Here is a 22,081-nt window from a genome sequence, read left to right on the forward strand (position 1 = left end):
ATGCACTTTCACTATAAGATCTATATAGTCCCGCCCTAGCACCAGAACCCTTGACCCCGGGGCTATGAATTTCACAATTTTGGTAGAGTCACTCTTGCTTATCATAACTATGTATTTAATTTGTTAGGTCACCTGAGTCACTCAGGTGACCTATTGCTATCCGTTTTTGTCCGTCGGCGTGCGTCGTGCGACGTGCGTCGTGCGATGTGCGTTAACATTTGAACATTTTTAGCTTCTTCTCTGAGACCGCTCAACCAATTTCAACCAAAGTTGGCAAATCGCATCAATGGGTGAAGGGGAACAAAATTGTGGATTTCATGATCTCTGCCCCCCTGGGGACTGAGGGGTGGGGCTAAAACCACCAAAATTAATGCAATCTTTAAAAATCTTCTTCTTTACTCCTGGACATCAAGCAGCCAAACTGATGGCATGATTGTAATAAGCATTGACCCCTCTACCAAAATTGTGAAATTCATGGCCCCAGGGTCAGGGGTTCTGGTGCTAGGGAGGGGTTATATAGATTATAAAGTGAAAATGCATTATTTCTTTGAAAATCTTCCTCTCTGCTCCTGGGTATTAAATAAACTAACTAAGTATATAGTTATGATGAGTAAGAGTGCCTCTTCCAAAATTGTGAAATTCATGGCCCCAGGGTCAGGGGTTCTGATGTTAGGGCGGGGCTCTATTGATTATATAGTGAAAATGCATTAGTTCTTTGAAAATCTTCTTCTCTGCTCCTGGGTATTAACTACAGTAACTAAGTACATAGTTATGATAAGCAAAAGTGCCTCTTCCAAAATTGTGAACTTTATGGCCCCAGGGGCAGGGGTTCTGGTGTAAGGGAGGGGCTCTATTGATTATATAGTGAAAATGCATTAATTCATTGAAAGTCTTCTTCTCTGCTCCTGGGTATTAAATAAAGTAACTAAGTACATAGTTAGGATGAGCAAGAGTGCCTCTTCCAAAATTGTGAATTTTATGGCCCCAGGGGCAGGGGTTCTGGTGTTAGGGCGGGGCTCTATTGATTATATAGTGAAAATGCATAAATTCTTTGAAAATCTTCTTCTCTGCTCCTGGGTATTAAATAAAGTAACTAAGTACATAGTTAGAATGAGCAAGAGTGCCTCTTTCAAAATTATGAATTTCATGGCCCCAGGGGCAGGGGTTCCGGTGTTAGGGCGGGGCTCTATTGATTATATAGTGAAAATGCCTTAATTCTTTGAAAATCTACTTCTCTGCTCCTGGGTATTATTGAAACAAATTAAATACATAGTTTTGATAAGCAAGGATGCCTCTTCCAAAATTGTGAAATTCGTGGCTCCTGGATCAGGGGTTCTGGTGTTAGAGCGGGGCTCTATTGATTTAATGTGAAAATGTTTTAATTCTTTAAAAATCTTTTTCTCTGCCCCTGGGTATTATTCAAACAAACAAAGTACATTGTTATGATAAGCAATGATGCCTCTTCCAAAATTGTGAAATTCATGGCCCCGGGGACAGGAGTTCTGGTGCTAGGGCGGGCTATATAGATCCTGTAGTGAAGGTGAATTATTTCTTTGAAAATCTTCTTCTCTGCCCCTGGGTATTGTTTAAACAAACTAAGTACATTGTTATGATAGGCAAGGATGCCTCTTCCAAAATTGTGAATTTTATGACCCCAGATTTAAGGGTTCTGGTGAGGGGCGGGGGGGGGGGCTTCTATTGATTATAAAGTGAAAAAGCAAAATTTATTTGAAAATATTCCTTTCTGCTTCTGGTTAAAAAAGCAATGAAGCTAAGTGTATAGTTATGATGAGCAAGAGTGCTTCTTCCAGAGTAGTGAATTTCATGACCCCTTGGTCAGATGTGCTGGTGTGAGGGTGGGGCTCTTGATAATATAGTAAAAATGCATTAATTCTATTAAATAATCCTGTTTGCTCCTTGGTGTTAAGCAGATAAACAAAGTGATTAGTTATGATGAGCAAACTTATGGTCCCAGGGTCAGAAGCTCTCGTGTTGGGGGGGGGGGGGGGGCTCTATTGACAATATAGTGAATCTGTAGTAAAAATGTATTATTTCTTTAAAAATCTTCTCCGCACCTGGGCATTTCAGAGGCAAAAAGATTAAAAGTTTTAATAAGGAAGATTATTTTTACCAGATTTTTGAACATCTGGACCATTTGGTCAAGTGTTCTGGTCCTGGCCAGGGCTCTATTATTTTGTATTCTACTGAGAGGAGTTATTCCCCTTTGCCATTTACTTTTGATAATTTATCACTGTAAATAATGTACTTGAAAGGTAAATAGAATAAGATAATTATGCAAAAACTTTTATTGTATAATAAAAAAAGTACTTTCATAGTTTTAATGATCAGATAGACTTGTAAGTAGTAGATAAATAAAAATGAGACAAAAATAACTTGTCTTATTAAATGTTCATCAAGGACCAAGAGAGGCCAATGCAAGAAATTTCAACAAAGGATTAAAATAGTACAGAAACATTGATAATTTGTTAATATACTGTATGGTTGTAGTGATAAATGGGGATCAGATTTATAGAACATAATTTATAAACTGTTAATGAATATTAAGACCAATTATTTTGTTGATCATGTTACCCTATTTTTCTTGCTTTTTGGCAACAAAGTTTCACCTTTCAGTTCATTTTATACTCTATGCATCCTTTAAATTGTTGTATCATACTCAGGTGACCGTTTAGGCCCTTAGGTCTCTTGTTTAAATAATACCCAGGAGTAGAGAAGAAGATTTTCAAAGAAATAATTTACTTTCACTATATGATCTATATAGCCCCGCCCTAGCACCAGAACCCCTAACCCTGGGGCTATGAATTTCACAATTTTGGTAGAGTCACCCTTGTTTATCATAACTATGTATTCAATTTGTTTCAATAATACCCAGTAGTAGAGAAGAAGATTTTCAAAGAAATAATGCACTTTTACTATATGATCTATAAAGCCCCGCCCTAGCACCAGAACCCCTGACCCTGGGGCCATGAATTTCACAATTTTGGTAGAGGGCTCAATGCTTATTACAATCATGCCAACAGTTTGACCGCTTGATGTCCAGGAGTAAAGAAGAAGATTTTTAAAGATAGCACTAATTTTGATGGTTTTAGCCCCACCCATCAGGCACAAGGGGGGCAGGGACCATGAAATTCGCAATTATTGTACCCCTTCACCCATTGATGCTATATGCCAAAATTGGTTGAAATTGGTTCATTGGTTCAAGAGAAGAAGCTGAAAATGTTCAAAAGTTTACGACCGACGGACGACGCACGACGGACGATGATGGACGAAAACGGATAGCAATAGGTCACCTGAGTGACTCAGGTGACCTAAATAAAAATTTGTCCCTTAGGTGGTATAAAAAATCTTTAATTATGATAACTGCTTGATTTAATGAAAAATATCTAAGCTTTTAATATGATAGAATTATTTAAATTATATGAAATAAAAGACAAATTCCTAATTTTACTACTAATCACATTACAGTGAAACAAGTTATTTATAAAAATATCTTTAAAACTTTAGACTTATTTATTCATTTCACTCAGTCCTTCATATATACAATTTAATCCATGAAAGAGAGTGAAATGTCTGATAAAATATTTATGTTACTCATTTACACTAGTACACAAACTCTCAAACTTGCATTCACCATTCAAACACCTTTTCACTCACACAATCAAATTCACAATCATACAAAAATATTAAGAACAGACCTGGAATCCTGGAATTAAATACTCAAAGACAATGTAGTAAACTGTTACACCCAAAATAGTGAATTCAGAAAACTGACGATACATCATCCAAGACATCCTGTCAACCTAAACACAAAGACTGATATGACCAGTTCTACCCAAAAATACACTGCACACAAATTAAGAGATTTCCCTCCAAAACTTCGACCAATGAAATCTCATTGAGGGGTCACTTCATAGGTCACTGTCATCTTAAAGTTAATTACTATAAGGGAAACATATTTATAAATACTAAAGTAATTCCTAAATAATTCTATAGCATCTAAATTACTATGTTCCTTAAATAAATTATAAACTGCTAAAATATAAAGAAGTAAATTATATAAATATCCTGTAAATAATGATATCTAATTATTATGTTGACAATAATGTTACACTTGTCAAATAAACACGAAATCCTATGATACTAACAATATATACACTTTTCAAATATTTACACTTAATTACATATTCCCCCAGGTGGAAAATGACGTTCTCGTCATTCTAACCATAGTCATTGATATTGAGTACTGTTGCTGCAACTATCCTCTCCATCCCTGAAAATAAAAATCGAGTTTGAAACAAGATTTTGTGTACAGTGATTTTCTCTTCCCATTGGGGACTGCACCGCCTACTTTATAGTGAATCTACCTGAAAAATACCACACTGATGGTCTCTTAATGGTACTGATGTTTCAGGTAAGGGTACCTCTTCCTGAACATCTTCAGTTTCTGTCTCTTTATTTTCTTTAGCATCTTCCTAATTGTCTTGTACTACTTCTTCTTTCTTCTGTATAATCTATTCGTTCTCTTGTATATCCTGTGATTTCTCTGCTTAACCTACTGATTAGGATTCTCCTCCTCATCCTTCTTTAAAAATATTCTTGAACTGATATTTAACCTCATATGTCTCATCTTCAGAAGAATCTTCATGATATGACTGGGAATAAATCACTGAGTTTTACTCCATCTGCGATATCTTTCTTTATTGTCAGCCTGGTTCGCGGCTTAGGAATGAGTTTATCCTGAAGTAAAAAAATCGTTGATTCTGATGATTATTCAATGGTAAAAAATAAATTTCTATGTAAGTTTCTCTTTTTTCCTAAACTATCTTCTCTTATAACTGTAAAAACTGGGATGTCATTGTTAGGTTGATCTAATATTATATAAGGGGTATCGTCCCACTTATCTGAAATTTCCTTGAAATGCAAAATTTTTTACAAACACTCTGTCTCCTCTTTGTAACATTTTGTTTATTCCCCTCGCCTTGTTGTCGTATGTTGTCTTCTGTCTAATTTCTCCTTGGCATTTTTCTCTGCCAATTTATATGCACTAGCAAGCTTTTCCCTCAATTAACTGATGTACTTTGTCTTACAATCTTGATTTTCTTTACTTATTTACCGTTCACAGTAACTCAGTCGGTAGAGTGCTCGCTCCGTGATCGGGAGGTCGTGAGTTCGAATCTCGGCAGCGACTGACCTAAGACGATAAAAAATGTGTAGCAACTGTTCCTTCGCCATGCGCTGGTACTTTGAAGTGAAAGTTGTAGGTCCTTCGGATGATACCTTAAAGACCGAGGGCCTGTGTCACGGTAGGCGTTGGCAAGATCCCGTACTGCTCAATGGCCCTGAGTGCCGAGTAAAGGTCAAAGTTTGAAGCCTTTACCGGTATATGTTGACGTCTCTATATGAGTGAAAAATTCTCGAACGGGACGTAAAACAACATACAATCAATCAATCTTTCCCTATTTGAAAAGCTCTTACTATTGTTTTAGCTGTTTTATTGTGAGTTGAAATGCATAGCGAGTAAAATGGTCAGTTATGATGATTATGTTTTCCTCTCCTCACTTAAATTTTCCCAGACAAAGAAATTACATACCTAGATACATACATACCTACAAGTTGTAAAGGAAAACATGTTTCAATATATATCAGTGGAGTTCGTTGGTTTACTGGTGTTTTTCTCTTAACGCATCTTCCACATGAATGTATCCAACATTTTCATCTCTGTCTCTTCCTGGCCAGTAAAATCTCTCGCGTACTGATGATTATGTTCTATCTTTTCCTGGGTGGCCCATATCATTGTGCAGTGCTTTCAATACTCTATTTATATGATCAAATGGTAGAAATAATTATACCCGCACTTTCTAAAGAAAGTTCGGGTATATTGTTGTTACTCCGTCCGTCTGTCACACTCTTTTTTTCTTAAACTCCTTTTACATTTTACACAGAAGCCTAATCATCTTTTGGGAGATGGTTGGTTGTGTCATGTAGATATGCAGTAAGGTTTCGGAATTTTCATTTTCACCCTGGGGGTCAAATTGGGGTCGAAAAATGGCGTTTTTTATGCAAAAAGCCCCTGGTTCCCAGAACTCCTCTTATTTTTACACAGTAGCCTAATCATCTTTTGGGAAATGGTTGGTGGTGTCCTGTAGATGTGCAGTAGGATTTCGGAATTTTTATTTTCACCCTGGGGGTTAAATGGGGGTCGAAAAATGACTTTTTTTTAATGCAGAAAGCCCCTGGTTCCCAGAACTCCTCTTACATTTTACACAGTAGCCTAATCATCTTTTGGGAGATGGTTGCTGGTGTCCTGTAGATGTGCATTAAGGTTTTGGAATTTTCATTTTCACCCTGGGGGTCAAATGGGGGTCAATTTTTATATAAAAAAAAATATTTAACATGTTTAAACACTCCCGTTCCCAGAACTTCCCTTATATTTTATGCATTAGCCTTAAATCATGATCATTTGGAAGATGAATGGTTTCGTCCTGTGGATGTGTAAAATGGTTTCAAAATTTGCATTTCTATGTGGATGGCAAATAGTGGCAGGAAAAAAATAGCCCCTCCCTAACCCATGGGGTCATGATTTGTACAAACTTGAATCTACACTTCTTGAGAATGCTTCAATATTAATCATGCTCTTGTTGTTCTTGAAAAGAGGAATTTTGAAGATTTTTTTCCTTTTGTTCCTATATAAAACTTTGATAACTTATTGTGGCCTGATCTTACCCTCGGAGGTGATAATTTGAAAACTAGAAATATGTCCATAGGACATGAATGCCTTGCCGAATGTATATTACTAATGCAACATGAAAATTTGTATGAGTGTATGAAGTTTGATGAGAATATCTTGAACAGTTTCTTTAAAATTGAAACTAAAATCTAAAAAAAAAAAAAATTGGATACAGATGATAAATTCTCACCAAATTATGTATAAGTGCATGCTTACATAAAAATATCTTAAACTGTTTCTTTAAAACTAAGCAAAATATAAATTAAAGAGAAGGGAGTTCAAGGTCACAGGAAAGTGCAAGGTGAAAAGTTTTTGATGCAGTTGAATATTTCTAACTAATACATATCAGCATATTAGGTTTGATAAAAATATCTTGAATGATCTATCTAAAACTGAGCTTAACACTTATTTAAGAAAAGAGTGGTTAAGGTCAAAAGAAAGGTTGAGGTCAAAATGTTGATGCAGTTGAAAAGCTAACTTCAGTATGTATTTACTATTAGCATATGAACTTTGATAAAAATATCATAAATGGTTTATTTAAAAAAAGTTACACCCTCTTTCAAAAGTTATAAGTAAATATAACATTTTTGAAAAGTAGGTTAAACTTCAAGTTCAATGTCACAGAGTCAAAAGTCATGATATATTTAGAAAGGTCTTGTCACAGGTAATATACATGTATAATATGAATGCCCTATCTTTTCTCTTTCAAAATGATCAATTTAAAATAATGTTAAATTTTTGGAAAAGTAGGTCAAACTTCAAGGTCATGGGTTCAAAAATCATAGTATATTTCGAAAGTTCTAGTAGGTAATGTACATGTGAAATATGAAAGCCCTATCTCTTATTATTCAAAAGTTATGACAAGGGTTAAATTTATTGTGACAGACGGACAGACTGACACACGGACAGACTGACAGAAAAATGAGATTTAATGTCCCCTAGGTCCCTTTCCCGAAAACGGGGTACAATAATGCCCTTGCTGTTCTTGAGAAGAAGATTTGTGATGGAAAAAATCCGCTGCATTTTTCTATGTAAATCTTTATATCCCCATATGTGGCCCCACCCTACCCCAGTTGGTCATAATTTGAACAATTTTGAATCTACAATAAGTCTATGTAAAGAAAGTTTCAACTCTTGGGCCCAGTCAGTGGTTCTTGATAAGACTTTTTTAAATGATACCACCAAATGTTCACTAATTCTTGATTATCACCCTTTGAAAGAGGGTGTGACCCTTAATTTGAACAAACTTGAATCCCCTTTACCCGAAGATGTTTTGTGGCAAGGTTGGTTGAAACTGGCCCAGTGGTTCTAGTGAAGAAGACAAAAATGTGAAAAGTTTACAGACGGACAGATGGATGACAGACAAAATGTGATCAGAAAACTAGAAAAACTCAAGTGAGCTAAAAACTTATGATCACAAGTACCTGGAAAGAGTTACAGTATTTGAAAAGCAGTTTTCTTCATGCATTGTTTTCATCCGCTGAAAATGTATGACTTGTATCCATGTTCAAAAAACTGCACATTTCAGAAAACAGTAAAATTAAAAATAGTTAATCAAGGTGCTTTAAGTAGCAAAATAAGCAAACCTGGTATAGCTAATTTAACCACAGAGCTTAGTCAATTTTAAGATGCACATCCTTTTCAACTCTTAATCATTCTTAAATTATTTATATCATCATTTCTGATTCAAGGGAGAACTAGAGATATGACCAGAAGTATATCTGTTGACTAATAAACATGTACAATAGTATATTGTGTTTTTTAAGTCATTTGTTTGTTTGTTGTTAAATGTCCCTCTCGGGAATTTTTCACTTATATGGAGACACCACCACTTAAAAATAATGAAGACGTACAGTCGGATTTGAGGTTAACATTCATTTTAGGAGTTTTCAACAATTAAGACGTAAAGAGATAACTCCTTCCCCTCGCCCTTCCCCTTCCCAGACCCCTCTTTGTTCATGTATGCAAACTAATACTTTGTTTTGACATAAAAAAAAAATACAAATAGTTTAATGGTCCATCACTTTGAATAATTTTCATTCCTAATTCTAGGAGGGTACATGGGTTGACCCAAATTCATGATGGAAATGTCGATCAAGCAATCTTATCATTGATGCACTTTTATTTAATTTGATGTAGTCATATTATGAACATTTCCAGTTCATTAAGAGAGCGGGGATGACCTCCAGGGGTTCATAACCTTAAACCATTAGATGTTCATAACATAACAACACAAGAAACAAAATTATGCATAGTCAAATGGAAAAGTTTTCTACTATTTTGGAGTCACAAGATCATTTGTCATTTCAGGGACAGGGAGCGGCTAGGGAGATTGAACATCCCCCCCCCCCCCCGGAATTTGCAGAGTTATTCAAATAGGACTATATACTGATTTACAGAAGCAAATAAAAATGACTTTGGACCCCCCCCCCCCCCTTAAAAACATGGACTCCACCATCATTGTTTTTATTTTGTTTGTTTTTTGACTGTTTTTTTTTTTTGCTTCAGGAAATTCTGGGCTGGAAATTTTTTTGAGGGAGGTGTGAACCCCCCCCCCCCCCCCGGAAAAAAAATCCTGGACCTGTGCCAGTAACTGAATGTAATATCGACAACGGGAGATAACTCTTCAGAATGTGAAATTCGTCTATTGTGGCATCCGATGATCTTTGATCCTATTTAAACTTTAACCTAACCATTTGCATTTCGGTTTATTTTACCCAAATCTATACTTAAACTTGTACTTACCGACTGTCATAGGTCCTGTCAACTTCGTGAAATATAATCCAATTAAAACACAATATAAATTAATTCCTACTGATATACATGTTATGATGTGTACACCACACTGCACCATGTGCAATCTAAAAATGATAATGGTAAAACTAGTACTAGTACTGGTAGGGTGACGCACGCCCAGTGTGATGTAGAAATTTTCAAAAAGGTGTTCACAAATATCAACAGTACAAGAACATATTTTAAATTATCATAACAAACGATGTTTTAACATAACTTTGCCATCTAGGCCTATTTCCAAAAAGAGGCAAATTGTGTGTTTGTGTTGGGGGGGGGGGGTGACAAAATTGATTGGGTATCGCTTTTCAAGGAGATTTTTGCCTAATCAAATACTAAAAAAAGTTTGCACATTTTGATATATTCATCAAAAACGATTTGTACTAAAATAACATTATTTGTTGTTGAGAAAATAAATTTAAAAAGTTCCAATTATGGGCCGAAAATTTATATCCCCCTTTTATCAAAACCTAATTTCTCTTATTTCAGACTTGTAATGAATTAAGTAAATGAAATACCTGTAAGAGACTCATAGGTCACGTGGTCACCTGAGCATTTTATTCTCGATTTGACGAATACATGTACTGTGTAAATTATAGAATTATTTTGACTTTTTCCTTGGTAAGCCCAATATGATTTGCATTTAGAGGCAAACACCTTAGTGCGGGTATTACTGTCTCATGATAGCATCTAGTTGTTTCTTTATTTCCTCATTGTAGATAACCTCTCTGTACAAAATGTCGTTCAGCAATATGAGGTGAAATTATCTGATGTAAGGCGATGGTCCAATTTTTGCAACTGTTGGTTTTCTGCCTAACGTAACAAAATGAATTATCTTGTCTAATTCTGGATCTACCTTCTGTTCTTTTTCCCAGTCTATTATCTCTTTGTCAAATGTTACTGTCCCTTCTTCTAACTTCCCTGATATTGAGAAGCTTTCAATGCATGGTCTAGAAATCTTAAAGTTACAGAAATCCTTCACTGATTACAGGGAAATAGACTCCATGTTTACAGGTGGTCAGATTCTACTAAGTCTATCAGCATCATTGTTCGTCCCTGGTCTGTACAAGATGTTGAAATTAAATGCTGACAATGAGGCAACCATCTATGTACTGTGGCACTTAGTTTGGCTGTTGTTAGCACGTACGTCATTAGGTTTTTATATGTCAGCACTGTAAAATCCTGTCCATTTAGGTAGTCCTTAAATTTGTCACATACGTTGTTCTTTGAGTTTACCCATGATGGGCAGAAGAATATTGGTGCCTAGTAAAATGGGAACCTCAAGGATGTAAAAGCTAGTTGGTGTCACAAGATAAAGCATTGGAAAACTTTCCTGTAAATCTGTATTTTGGATTTCAAGTTCAATGTAACTTAAACTAGAGGTACTGTGAGCACTGAGCTCACTAAATGATACCCCCCGCCTCCCATATGATTATAATGGCAAAGTTCATGTTTTGCCCTGGGAGACCCGAAATAAGTGTCAGATCCAAAAGTAAAATAGGAGGTGGACAATGGCACTATGTAACAAAGATTCTTTGTAAGTCTCATTAAATTTCATTCAGTGGTATAAGAGGAGTTGCGGATAAGAGATAGGTACCCCAAAGCGTAACAGACGGACGGACGGACGTACAGCTAGACGGACAGACGGACGGAAACCCTGATCACTATATACCCTCCCACTTTTCAAGCGGGTGGTATACTAAGGAAGCCTTTCTCCATCTTTGCATCTTTGCATCTAAGACGTGTGTCAAATTTAGAAATTTTGTATTTTTAAAAATTTTTTCTGTAGTAATTTTCTGATACTGTTGATCCAGTATCTAGCAAACATTGAACAGGTTGATCTTTGATAAATCTTTTCGCTTCTGTAGACTCACCAGTTAATCTTGCTGGCACTCTGTTTCCTCTGTTTGTAGGACCTAGTGCATTGTTTAAGCCTATACGCGGCCATGTTCCATGGATTTCTTCATGTTAAAATTCTTCAACTGGTGATCTATTTTCACTCTGCATCCTATTTTGATTTGGCCGTATTGTCAACAGCGAAAACATTGTACTTCATTAATATTCTTCTTGTTCTTGGTGTTGTTGCTCTCCTGCGGTCAAATTGGGGTTGAAATGGTCTAAATTGTCTAATCTGGTGCTCTTGATGTAGAAATCGTTGTTAGTTTTGATTACTTTGTGGAAATCTTTGTCTAAATTGATGATCTGGTCTTTAATATTGCTGTTTTGATGAATTTTGACATTCCTGCCTTCCTGGTTGTTTCCTTGATTCATATTTGTATATATCCCGACCAAAAGCTTTTGTAACATCCCTTTGGTTATCCCCATTTCTGATTTATTGGAAATAGTTGCTTTGGCAAATTATTATTTCCTGTGGCGGATACGCTCGAAACTTGATCCATCTCAATTTGTCTTAATGCAACCTTATCACCTGCATAGGGGGTTTATATCTCTCAGTTGATTCGATACGCCAAGACATGCTCTACGTATGAACAATTTCTAAAACGAGGTAATTTATTGACAAACAAGTTGATGAAACAAAAAAATCAGGAGTCTCGTTTAAAGTCATCATTTCGTAAGTTCTATGGTCGATACAATGACCTTGTCAGCAAATACAATTTATCATTGAGTCAAATGCTGACTGACTTTTTCATACTAACTGTTAGGCCATTATTTACACACTGAATTGTCGATTGATTTTTCTGTTATTTCCCGATCATGACAAGGAGCACACGGCGGGTGTGACTGGTCGGCAGGGGATGCTCACTCCTTCATGGCACCTGATCCCACCTCTGATGTCTTAGAGGTCCATGTTTGCTCTGCTCCTATTTTGTAATGTTTAATTGACTTTTGAGCTTGAATACTGTTTGTCATCTGACATATTTCATTTTATTATATTCCTAATAACATATTTTTATCGATGTTAAAAAATTTCAATTAAAAAACAGACAAATTGGACTGCCAATTTAATGAATCAAAACTCTATTTAGACACTGTAGGGCATGGTATTTATAAATTAATAACTTTAAAAGTATTTAAGAAATCCAAAGATATAACTTCTTTCAGATATGTACGACATACTATATTAGTGATATAGAAAATAAGAAAAAAAAGACAATATCTTGTAGTTCAAGGTCTGTCGTTCCTTTAGTGAAATATATGGAGATAACAAACAGTATTCTAGCTCAAAAGTCCATTAAACAATACAAAATAGGAGCAGAACAAACACGGACCTCCGAAACATCAGAGGTGGGATCAGGTGCCATGGAGTAGTGAGCATCCCCTGCCGACCGGTCACACCCGCCATGTGCTCATTGTCATGATCGGGAAATAACGGAAAAATCCGTCGACAATTCAGTGTGTAAATAATGGCCTAACAATTAGTATGATAATCGTCAGTCAGCATTTGACTCAATGATAAATTGTATTTGCTGACAAGGTCATTGTATCGAGAATAAAACTTACGAAATGATGACTTTAAACGAGACTGCTGATATTCTTATTTCATCAGATTGTTTGTCAATAATTTACCTCGTTTTAGAAATTGTACATACGTACAGCATGCTCTTGTGTATCGAATCAACTGAGAGATATAAACTCCGTATGCAGGTGATGAAGGTATATTGCTGCATAAGTAAGAGAAGTTGACGATTGAAAAGTTAAAGTCATCACATTTATCATAAAGCTTGGTTGTTAGATTACCATTAACGTCTTTTTCAAGTAAAATATCCAAATATCAATCAGATGTGTCAGACTCTGTGGTATCTTTTATCTCAAGCTCACCAGGATATATCGTGTCGACATAAAAATGGAAATAACCATTTTTAATTGACAATACATCGTCGATATATCTAAATGTCGAGTTGAAGGCCACAGCAAGTGTTTTCTTCTTTTCACGTACAAGATTTTGGACAAATTCTGCTTCATATGAATACAAAAAAGTCTGCTAATACCGGGGCGCAATAGGTACCCATGGGAATTCCAATAGATTGTTGGAAGACCTGGTCTCCAAAGACCACATATATATTGTCAATCAGAAACTCAAGCATCTTTTTAATGTCAGAGTACTTGCGTGTACAATCAGAATGTAATTTAACAAAATAATTTTGCAAATGACCAATGACAAGGTAAGTAAATTTACGAGTTCCATTTTTATTAAAAAAGCAGCTGTCAATGATATCAAAAAGCCTGGACTTCATTTTATCGTGGGGAATGGTTTTGTATAAAGTTGAAAAGTCGTAAGTTTTTGAGCCGTTGATTTTGTAAAAATCTTGTGATTTCAAAATTTTCCAAAAGTTCCTTGGAATTTTTAAGTATCCACATCTGATTTACACCACTTCTCGAATATATTGTTGCACAGTACTCTAATACAGTCTCCAAAGTTCACAAATGTCAGTACGATATGATATGTAGATAATCCACTTTATAATTAAATAAATTTTATCAAGAAAAGTATTATATGCTGCTATTTTAGCATCCCCTATATAATATTTTTTTTTAGAAATTGACTTCCCTTAATCCTAAGTTGAAAATACAATGATGACCTTAAATCACATATTTTAAAAGGGCCAACATTAAGGGAACCCAGATCTTTCAACTGGTGTCATAATTTTATGAATATTATATATTTTTTGGAGGATTACGCCAGCCGATGAGCCATAATTTGACACTTTGTCAGAATAGATTAAATGTGTCAGAGGAATGTTAAAATCTCGTATGAAGCGATAAACGGGCAATATGAAAACCATCTATTCTTTTATATTCAATAATTCAGAAGTAAAAAAAGAATTAGATAGAATAAAATTGATTATATGATCTGTATGTACAGGTTTCACCTGACAAAGCAGGTAACAACATTGTCTTTGTGAGGTTCATTATTTTAATTGATTTTTAGAGGAACTGAGATTTAATTCTACAAGTGGTAATCCAACTTATACTCACAGCTCCCTTTGTAAGGAGAAAATTCTTCAAAATCATATGCCAGTTTTGAATTTGTTTTAAAAATTCCAAACAGTCAAAATGAATTTAAATTACCATAGGTTTATTGGATTCCGACTCTTAAGTCAAATGCTGACTAATTTTTTTCATGCTAATTGGTAGGCAATTATTCACACTCCGATTTGTCGACGGATTTTTCCGTTATTTCCAGATCATGACAAGGAGGACACGGCGGGTTTGACCGATCGGCTTGAGAAGCTCACTCCTCCAAGACACCTGATCCCACCTCTGATGTTTCAGAGGTCCCTGTTTGATTTTTGTTTAATGGACTTTGAGCTTGAATGTTGTTCGTTATCTCTATGAAATATGTGGAGATGTTTATATATATTTCATTCATAAAAATCTTTACAAAGATACATACCCAGCAGGCACACAACGTTGTTTAAACGTTGAATATTAGTTGAAGTTAGGTTTAGACGTTGATAAATCTAGATTCAATATTGATTCAATGTTGACTTTTCAACTTTGAAATTGTAACGTTGATTCAACATTGAATTCAAATTGAGTTGAATTGCCAACATTGATTCAACGTCGGATCTTCGCCGAGCGGGAATCCTATTTTTCGCTGATAGATAATTCGGACTAAAATAATGTCGGACTATAAAACTGTCGGACCATAACGAGGTCGGACTTGACAAAGTCGCACTACCGTATATCATTAATAACTATTACAACTAACAAGGATGATAAATATATGAATTTTTCAAATTCGGTGATTAATATGAATTCAATACGAATTCGCTAAAGTACTGAAGAGCATGCGCAGTAGGACACCTGAAAAATATTCAAAAAGACAGGATAACAGTTACTGGTAAGTTTTGAAACTTTCAAGATTTTATATATACAGCTGTTTTAAGATTTTAAAAATATAACTTGATTTGTTATCTATCTTAATTTTTCGTGATTATGGATGTTTTCGAATTCCAACTGACGCCAATTTCAGTCCAATATTTTTTTTTATAAAGAATGCATGAAGACCACATCGAAGACTATTCCATTGTATAGTTTAGTTAATTGATCTTCATATTTTGAGAGTATTACATCTTGGGTATGTTAAATGTTAGGATATATAGCATAAACGGATCAAGGATTCGGTAAAAAAAAAAAGGGGGGTGTGGACTTGAACATGTTGAAAGGGGAAGTCTACCATCACCGAAGTCTTTTATGCAGTTTTCACTGCACACCAAGTCCCGTTTACATCCCATTCTCACTTCTGTAACATCTTAATGAACTCTGAATTTTATTTTCAGATTCTTATGGATCTGTTTTTGTATAGCTTTTTTTTTTGGGGGGGGGGGGGGGGGTCAGGAATTCCCGTCTGTTTTCCAGCATATTCCTTTCCCTTGTTTGTTTTTTTGTTATTATTTTATGAGTAAATCATAGATTTTAAAAGTAATTTCCTCTTTTAGTGTTTTTTTTTCCATGTCTTGAATTTGAGTTTTACTCGAAAATAATTGTGTTATGAAATATTGAACTGCTGCACAAGTTTTGGTTGAGAAATTCATGTGTTAGACTTTTGCTTTGATGGAACACACACTTTTAACACTTTTTTCTTTACTTTCCTGTTACACTTTCAATTTACATCATTTCATTTTGTGTGTTGTGAACAGCAGGCATGGCTTATAAAGAGATGGAAGAGCTATCATGCAGAAATATATTTAATCTCACAGCCAAACAATGATATATATGTTCCTTGTAAATAAAGGACATTCCAGCACCTCACAGCCTCCAGGAAATTTGAAGCGGCTGATGAATGAAAACACATGGAAATCAAATGGTACAGTGCTTTATCCATTCTCATTATACTTTAAAAAACTGCATTTTCAAGTTTTATTGAATAAATATCATTTACAATGCCAAGAAATTGACTAATTTTTGCATATATGTATTTATGTAATAATTCGTTTTCAAAACATTTGTCTTTTGATTGAATTATTCATAATTTGGAAAAAGCTTAAGATATTGTTTATTTAAGTGTTCGTCAATTTTCACTGAAAGATAATTTTGGAATAAAAAGACTATGATATTGAACACAATTTTCACATATTCCATTATACATGTACAAATATTTATCATATCAAATTGTACATTATAGGGATAATCAACTCAAACGCTGCATCATTCTGTCCACTCAGAAGACCAACATAATCCAGGAGAGAACACTAATCAGGAGACCAACAGCACCCCAGGAGTCCAACACCCACGAAGATCAACACCACCCTCAGGACTCCAACACCAGGACTCTAACACCAAGATTTAATTAACAATATATTTTTAAAAGAATATTTATCGGATTTCGGATTTCCAACATTTCGGCATGAGCATCACGGAAGAGACATAATTTGTCGAAATGCGCATCTGGGTGCATAAAAATTGTTACCGTATAAGATTTAAATCTTATCTTGGAATGTTTTCATGTATTGGGCGATTTCTTGACCACACATGAGAATACAAAACGTTTGTAAAATGTTTGGGTTTTGTACCATGATTACTTGTAATTTATAATATGTATTTTTGTGAAATATATTGTAACTGATCTATTGATAGGAAGTTAATTAAATGTTTACAATATAGATTTATATGTATGTTTTCCTTTATATAATAATGAAGGCATCTTAGTTAATAAAACAATTAAAATTTTAAATAAGAAATGACCCCCCCCCCACCCTCACCCCCCCGAAAAAAAGAAATAAACGTTGAAATAACTTTTATTCAATGTCTAATCAACATTGATTTTCAACATTGAATCAGCGTTAAGATTTCAACGTTGAACTCAATTTTCAAAATCTTACATAAACTAAACGTTGAATCAACAATATAATCAACGTTGATTCAAAGTTTTTCAATGTTGTGTGCCTGCTGGGATAGCGGGTTCCAGTATATGTTCTACCAAGCCTCTTTCTTTACTCCTCACTAAAATCTTAGAAATAGTGAAATAAATGTCTTTTCTATAATGTGAAATGTCCAAAAAACGAACAGTGATCGTTCCAAAATATTCTCCTGTTGACCATCTTCGCTAGCCAAAGGTTTCTGATACGCTACTCTCCTCATAAACCCTTGGCATACGGTGCTGACAAAAGACGGGATTGTTTTCGTCACGTGATCACGATTCTTACCAGGTTCGCACAGATTGCGTCATCGACAGAAATAAAAATCGTATTTAAAAACATAATGTTTTTTAAAGAATAATTAACAAGAAGGTATTGAGTTATGTTAATTTGTTATTAAACATGTTAAAATGCAAATCTACATCTTCAGTATAGATTCTTAATCACATATTTTGCACGTAGCTTAAAATATTGAATGACACCATATAGCTATTCATAGAATGGCATGTTATCTTACGGATCGTTGTTTACTTGCGTTTTTCATTCCCGATATTAAAGAGTCAAGATATATCCCGAACGCAAATACCGTCATTTACAAAAAAACAATTTCTGATTGGTCGAACGATGTCGATCAACTCCAATCACAACTTGAGAAATAAATCCCAACTTTTTTTAACACCGTATGCCAAAGGCTTATGAGGAGAGTAGCGTATCAGAAACCCTTGGCTAGCGAAGATGCCTGTTGACTGGTCAAACTCGTCATGAGCGCTATGAATTGATCAGGTAGGCTGAATACTTCAGTATTCCATAGTCAAATTTAGATAAAAACAAAGAAATAGCAAAGGAACCCTGCGTATTTGATAATTACCTCTATTTTGAGAACTTGTTGGTTAAATCTTAGAAAGGCTGTCTTCACAGTTATTAGAAATTATGGAAGATCTTCTGTTCAACAAGGGATAAATGAATATCCCTAACACTTTTATTTTCATCGATGACAACTTTACGTAAATTTTGAAAAGTAAAATATGAAGAAAATGAACAGTGATCAAATTTAAATGTCCATTAAAAAAATGCAAATTGGCCGCTGAACAGACATGGACCTCTTAAACATAAGATGTTGGAACAAGTGCCGTGGAACCTCATCCGCACCGTGGAACACATCCAAATCATATACGATCAAATATTAGGCAACTTAAAAGTTTAATATCAGAAAGGCATGTGCCCAGATTTTCAAAATAGTAAGGATATTTTTAAACATTGTAATAGGTGAAGATCATTTAACTAGGTCAGATAGATTCTTAGATATTCTAATGCAGGTGACATTTTAAGTACAAGATATTAATGTTCAGACTTGTCCTCAATCTGTAAAACCGTTCACGGTAGCTCAGTCGGTAGAGCGCTCGCTCCGTGACCGGGAGGTCGTGAGTTCGAATCTCGGCCGCGACTGACCTAAGTCGATAAAAAATGTTCCTTCGCCAGGCGCTCGGCACTTTGAATTGAAAGTTGCGGGTCCTTCGGATGAGACCTTAAGAAAAAAACGAGGCCCCGTGTCACGGCAGGCGTTTCCACTACAAAGAACCCTCACTGCTCAATGGTCCTGAGTGCCGAGTAAAGGTCAAAATTTGAAGCCCTTCACCGGTATATGGTGACGTCTCTATATGAGTGAAAAATTCTCGAACGGAACGTAAAAAACACACAATCAATCAATCGATCTGTAAAAGAAAGTGATCAAAGAAGTAGACATTACATAAAATGATAGAGTTTGATGCTTCGTTGAAGGGATGATCATTACTCACCAAATTTCGATTTTACCATTAGAAAACTTCCTTTACAGATTATTTTATTGCCAAATAATCAGAATCAGGAAAAAATCTGCACCTTCCAACACCAAAACAGATAGTTTTTCGGTTTCAGAAATGTTACGTTACAGTGATACTCGGATACATGTACAACGATAACTCCTAGCACCTTTGATCTATTACACATTCATTTATTGACTGTTAATTTATCAAGAATTAAAGGTGTATAAATGCTAGTCAGAGTTTGTAAACATATTTTTCACTTAATGTTGAAGGAACTCAAGGTACTTGAAGGGAAATAAATTAAAAAAAAACTTTCTTACTGAGTACCATTAGGAGGTTTCTGAAGGTGCAAAAAAATAACATTAATAAATCTAAAGTGTTTTAAATTTTAGGTACCATTCCCGGCGATGACGGAAAGATACATGATAGAATAGCATGCGTTCCTGGACTGGCTAGTGATTGTGATAAAACGTATTCTGTTCGTATTAAGAATTGTGGCACATACAGCGTTTATTTCCTGTCATTACCAACCACTTGTGGAGAAGGATATTGTTTTGGTAAGAAAATTATTTATAAAAGACTTAAATTTTTAAAAGGAAATATGAAGATAACGAAAAAGAAAGGACAAGATACAGTACCAACCAGACCCAACCTGACACCTAAGCAGTCCCAGAAAGCAGTCCCCGGGACTGCTTTGGGACTGCTCTGGGACTGCTGTGGGACTGCTGTGGGACTGTTCTGGGACTGCTCTAGAAAGCATCCCAGCAGTCCCAGCAGTCCCTGGGACTGCTTTCTGGGACTGCTTTGTTCACTCATGCTTGAAAAAGGTTCTGAGTGACATGATAGCTCCGCCCCTTGTGTATTCTGAATTTGCAGGCTCCCTGTCGTTGTTTTGTTTACTTTCAGCAGAGAGGTGCTTAAGATAAAGAATTAAAAAAAAAACAACGATTTTTTTACAACATTTTAATAAGTAGAGATAGATATACATGTAATTACTAAATGTCTTCAGGGGCTGTAAATTTACACAATTGTAGTCTAGAATTAATTTTAAAAAATGAAAGTAGTTAAAAGGGAAGTCAGGAGATGACTTTTATCCTTTGAATTAAACTTTAATACAGGTGTTTGAAAAAAAAAATATCTAGGCCTATTTAATTAATTATTGCTAATTAATACTTTAATACAGGTGTTTGAAAAAAAATATCGAGGCCTATTTAATTAATTAATGCTGTCAAGTTACGGAATGTACTCAAAGTTTGCATTAGCACTATTTAAAAACAAACAAAAAAACTTGTCATTACAATAAGACATTCAGAGGGAAGTACTGTACTGGATTTTTTTTAAATTGAAAAAGCTAAAACCATATGCATGCTAAAAAAGAGCATTCCATGCTATTTTTTACCGCCCTCAAATAAAACCTAATAATTTATTAAATGACCATGAAATAAAATTATTCTACCATTCTTCAGTCATTTAAAAAATTATATTTGTGAACAATTATTGGGGGATTTATTTATGAATTTGTTTTTGATTTATAAACAAGTAATTAAAAGAATAAGTTTATAAAGATTTTAAAATATTGGGAATTGTGAATTATTTCTTATTTGTTTTGTTTGTGTTTTCCTGGCCGATTAATAAAAAGCAATACAAATGTATAAAATGGTGTCAACACCTGAAGTTTCAATCGCCTTCGGGCATGATTAGCAGAAAGTCAATGCATGTTATTTCGGTATCAGTGTTACACATCACTGAACATGCTGGTCAACAATGACACTAATTTCAATCTATGTACTGCAAAAAATCTTCGTTTCAATAAATGTGTATAAAATTATTTCGGGATTAATTAATTTTGAACATAATCTGAGGGTTCCATTCGCGTGATTTACAGATGTACTCTCAAACGTTTATGTAATAAGAGTATTATTGTTTTCTGTTACATAGATAATTTAACGATAATTAGATTGGCAAGTCAGTGAAAATAATCATGACTGAAATGTAATACAAAGAATTTTTCAAAAGCTCCAGTACTTAAGAAAACTGCATTCAGAGTATAGTATGGAAATCGGCCTTGCTTTATAATTATAAGGCCTATTTAAAGCTAGTTTTGATAGAAAATAAATAACTCTGGCTTAATTATCTATAAAAAAAATAAAATAAAAAATAAATAAATATGGAAACCAATATCAATCACAGTAATTTAGAAAATGATTTATTTTGGTGAAAAATTAATATACCACAAAACTGTGTTTAAAGATTCATGTTATTTATAGGTGTGAACGTCTTCTTTGTTCAATATTTATTATTTGTTTCTATACGCGTAGTGTGATTTTCTTAACAGTTAAAAAATGACTGTTGCATGAGAATTGATACTGCTCAGAAAGAAATGGATCATCAATTTCAATTGCCTTTTATAGTTACATTGTTTATTGGTAATCTCATTTCTGAGTAAGCTCCGCCCATTAAATTATTTAACCCCGCCCACTGGGACTGCTGGGACTGCTTTCTGGGACTGCTGGGACTGCTTTCTGGGACCGCTGGGACTGCTGGGACTGCTCTGGGACCGCTGTGGGACTGCTCTGGGACTGCTTTAGCAGTCCCAGAGCAGTCCCAGAAAGCAGTCCCCGGGACTGCTCTGGGACTGCTTTGTGTCAGGTTGGGTCTGGTTGGTACTGTAGGTTAAGATCCCTTTTTTGCCCCTAGTTTGGGGTGTCTTTTAGAATAATACAACAGTTTATCAATTAGAAAACTGTTGTCATCCCTGCCGCAATATGAGTATTGCTTCTACGTTAAGGGATACACAATGGTCAGAGGAAGGTCAGAAAATATGTAAATTTCCGAATTTTCTCACTTTTATGCAAATTTTCATCGATTTTACAGCACATTTTGGTTCAGAAAACATAGAGCACAAGCTTGGCTATCTA

At 35.0% G+C, this 22,081-nt stretch overlaps 1 long non-coding RNA gene across 1 annotated transcript; it reads left to right on the top strand.

The window, feature by feature from the left end:
• The first annotated feature begins 386 nt into the window (after positions 1–386).
• Positions 387–1,089, top strand: LOC133174144 (uncharacterized). The gene is made up of 2 exons (XR_009719083.1): positions 387–593; positions 931–1,089. It is a non-coding gene; the product is annotated as an uncharacterized LOC133174144 (long non-coding RNA).
• Positions 1,090–22,081: the final 20,992 nt, after the last annotated feature.

Source organism: Saccostrea echinata, unplaced genomic scaffold (assembly GCF_033153115.1).
Source record: "Saccostrea echinata isolate AGI-Se365-2 ecotype Australia unplaced genomic scaffold, CSIRO_AGI_Sech_v1 ptg000057l, whole genome shotgun sequence".
Taxonomy (NCBI): domain Eukaryota; kingdom Metazoa; phylum Mollusca; class Bivalvia; order Ostreida; family Ostreidae; genus Saccostrea; species Saccostrea echinata.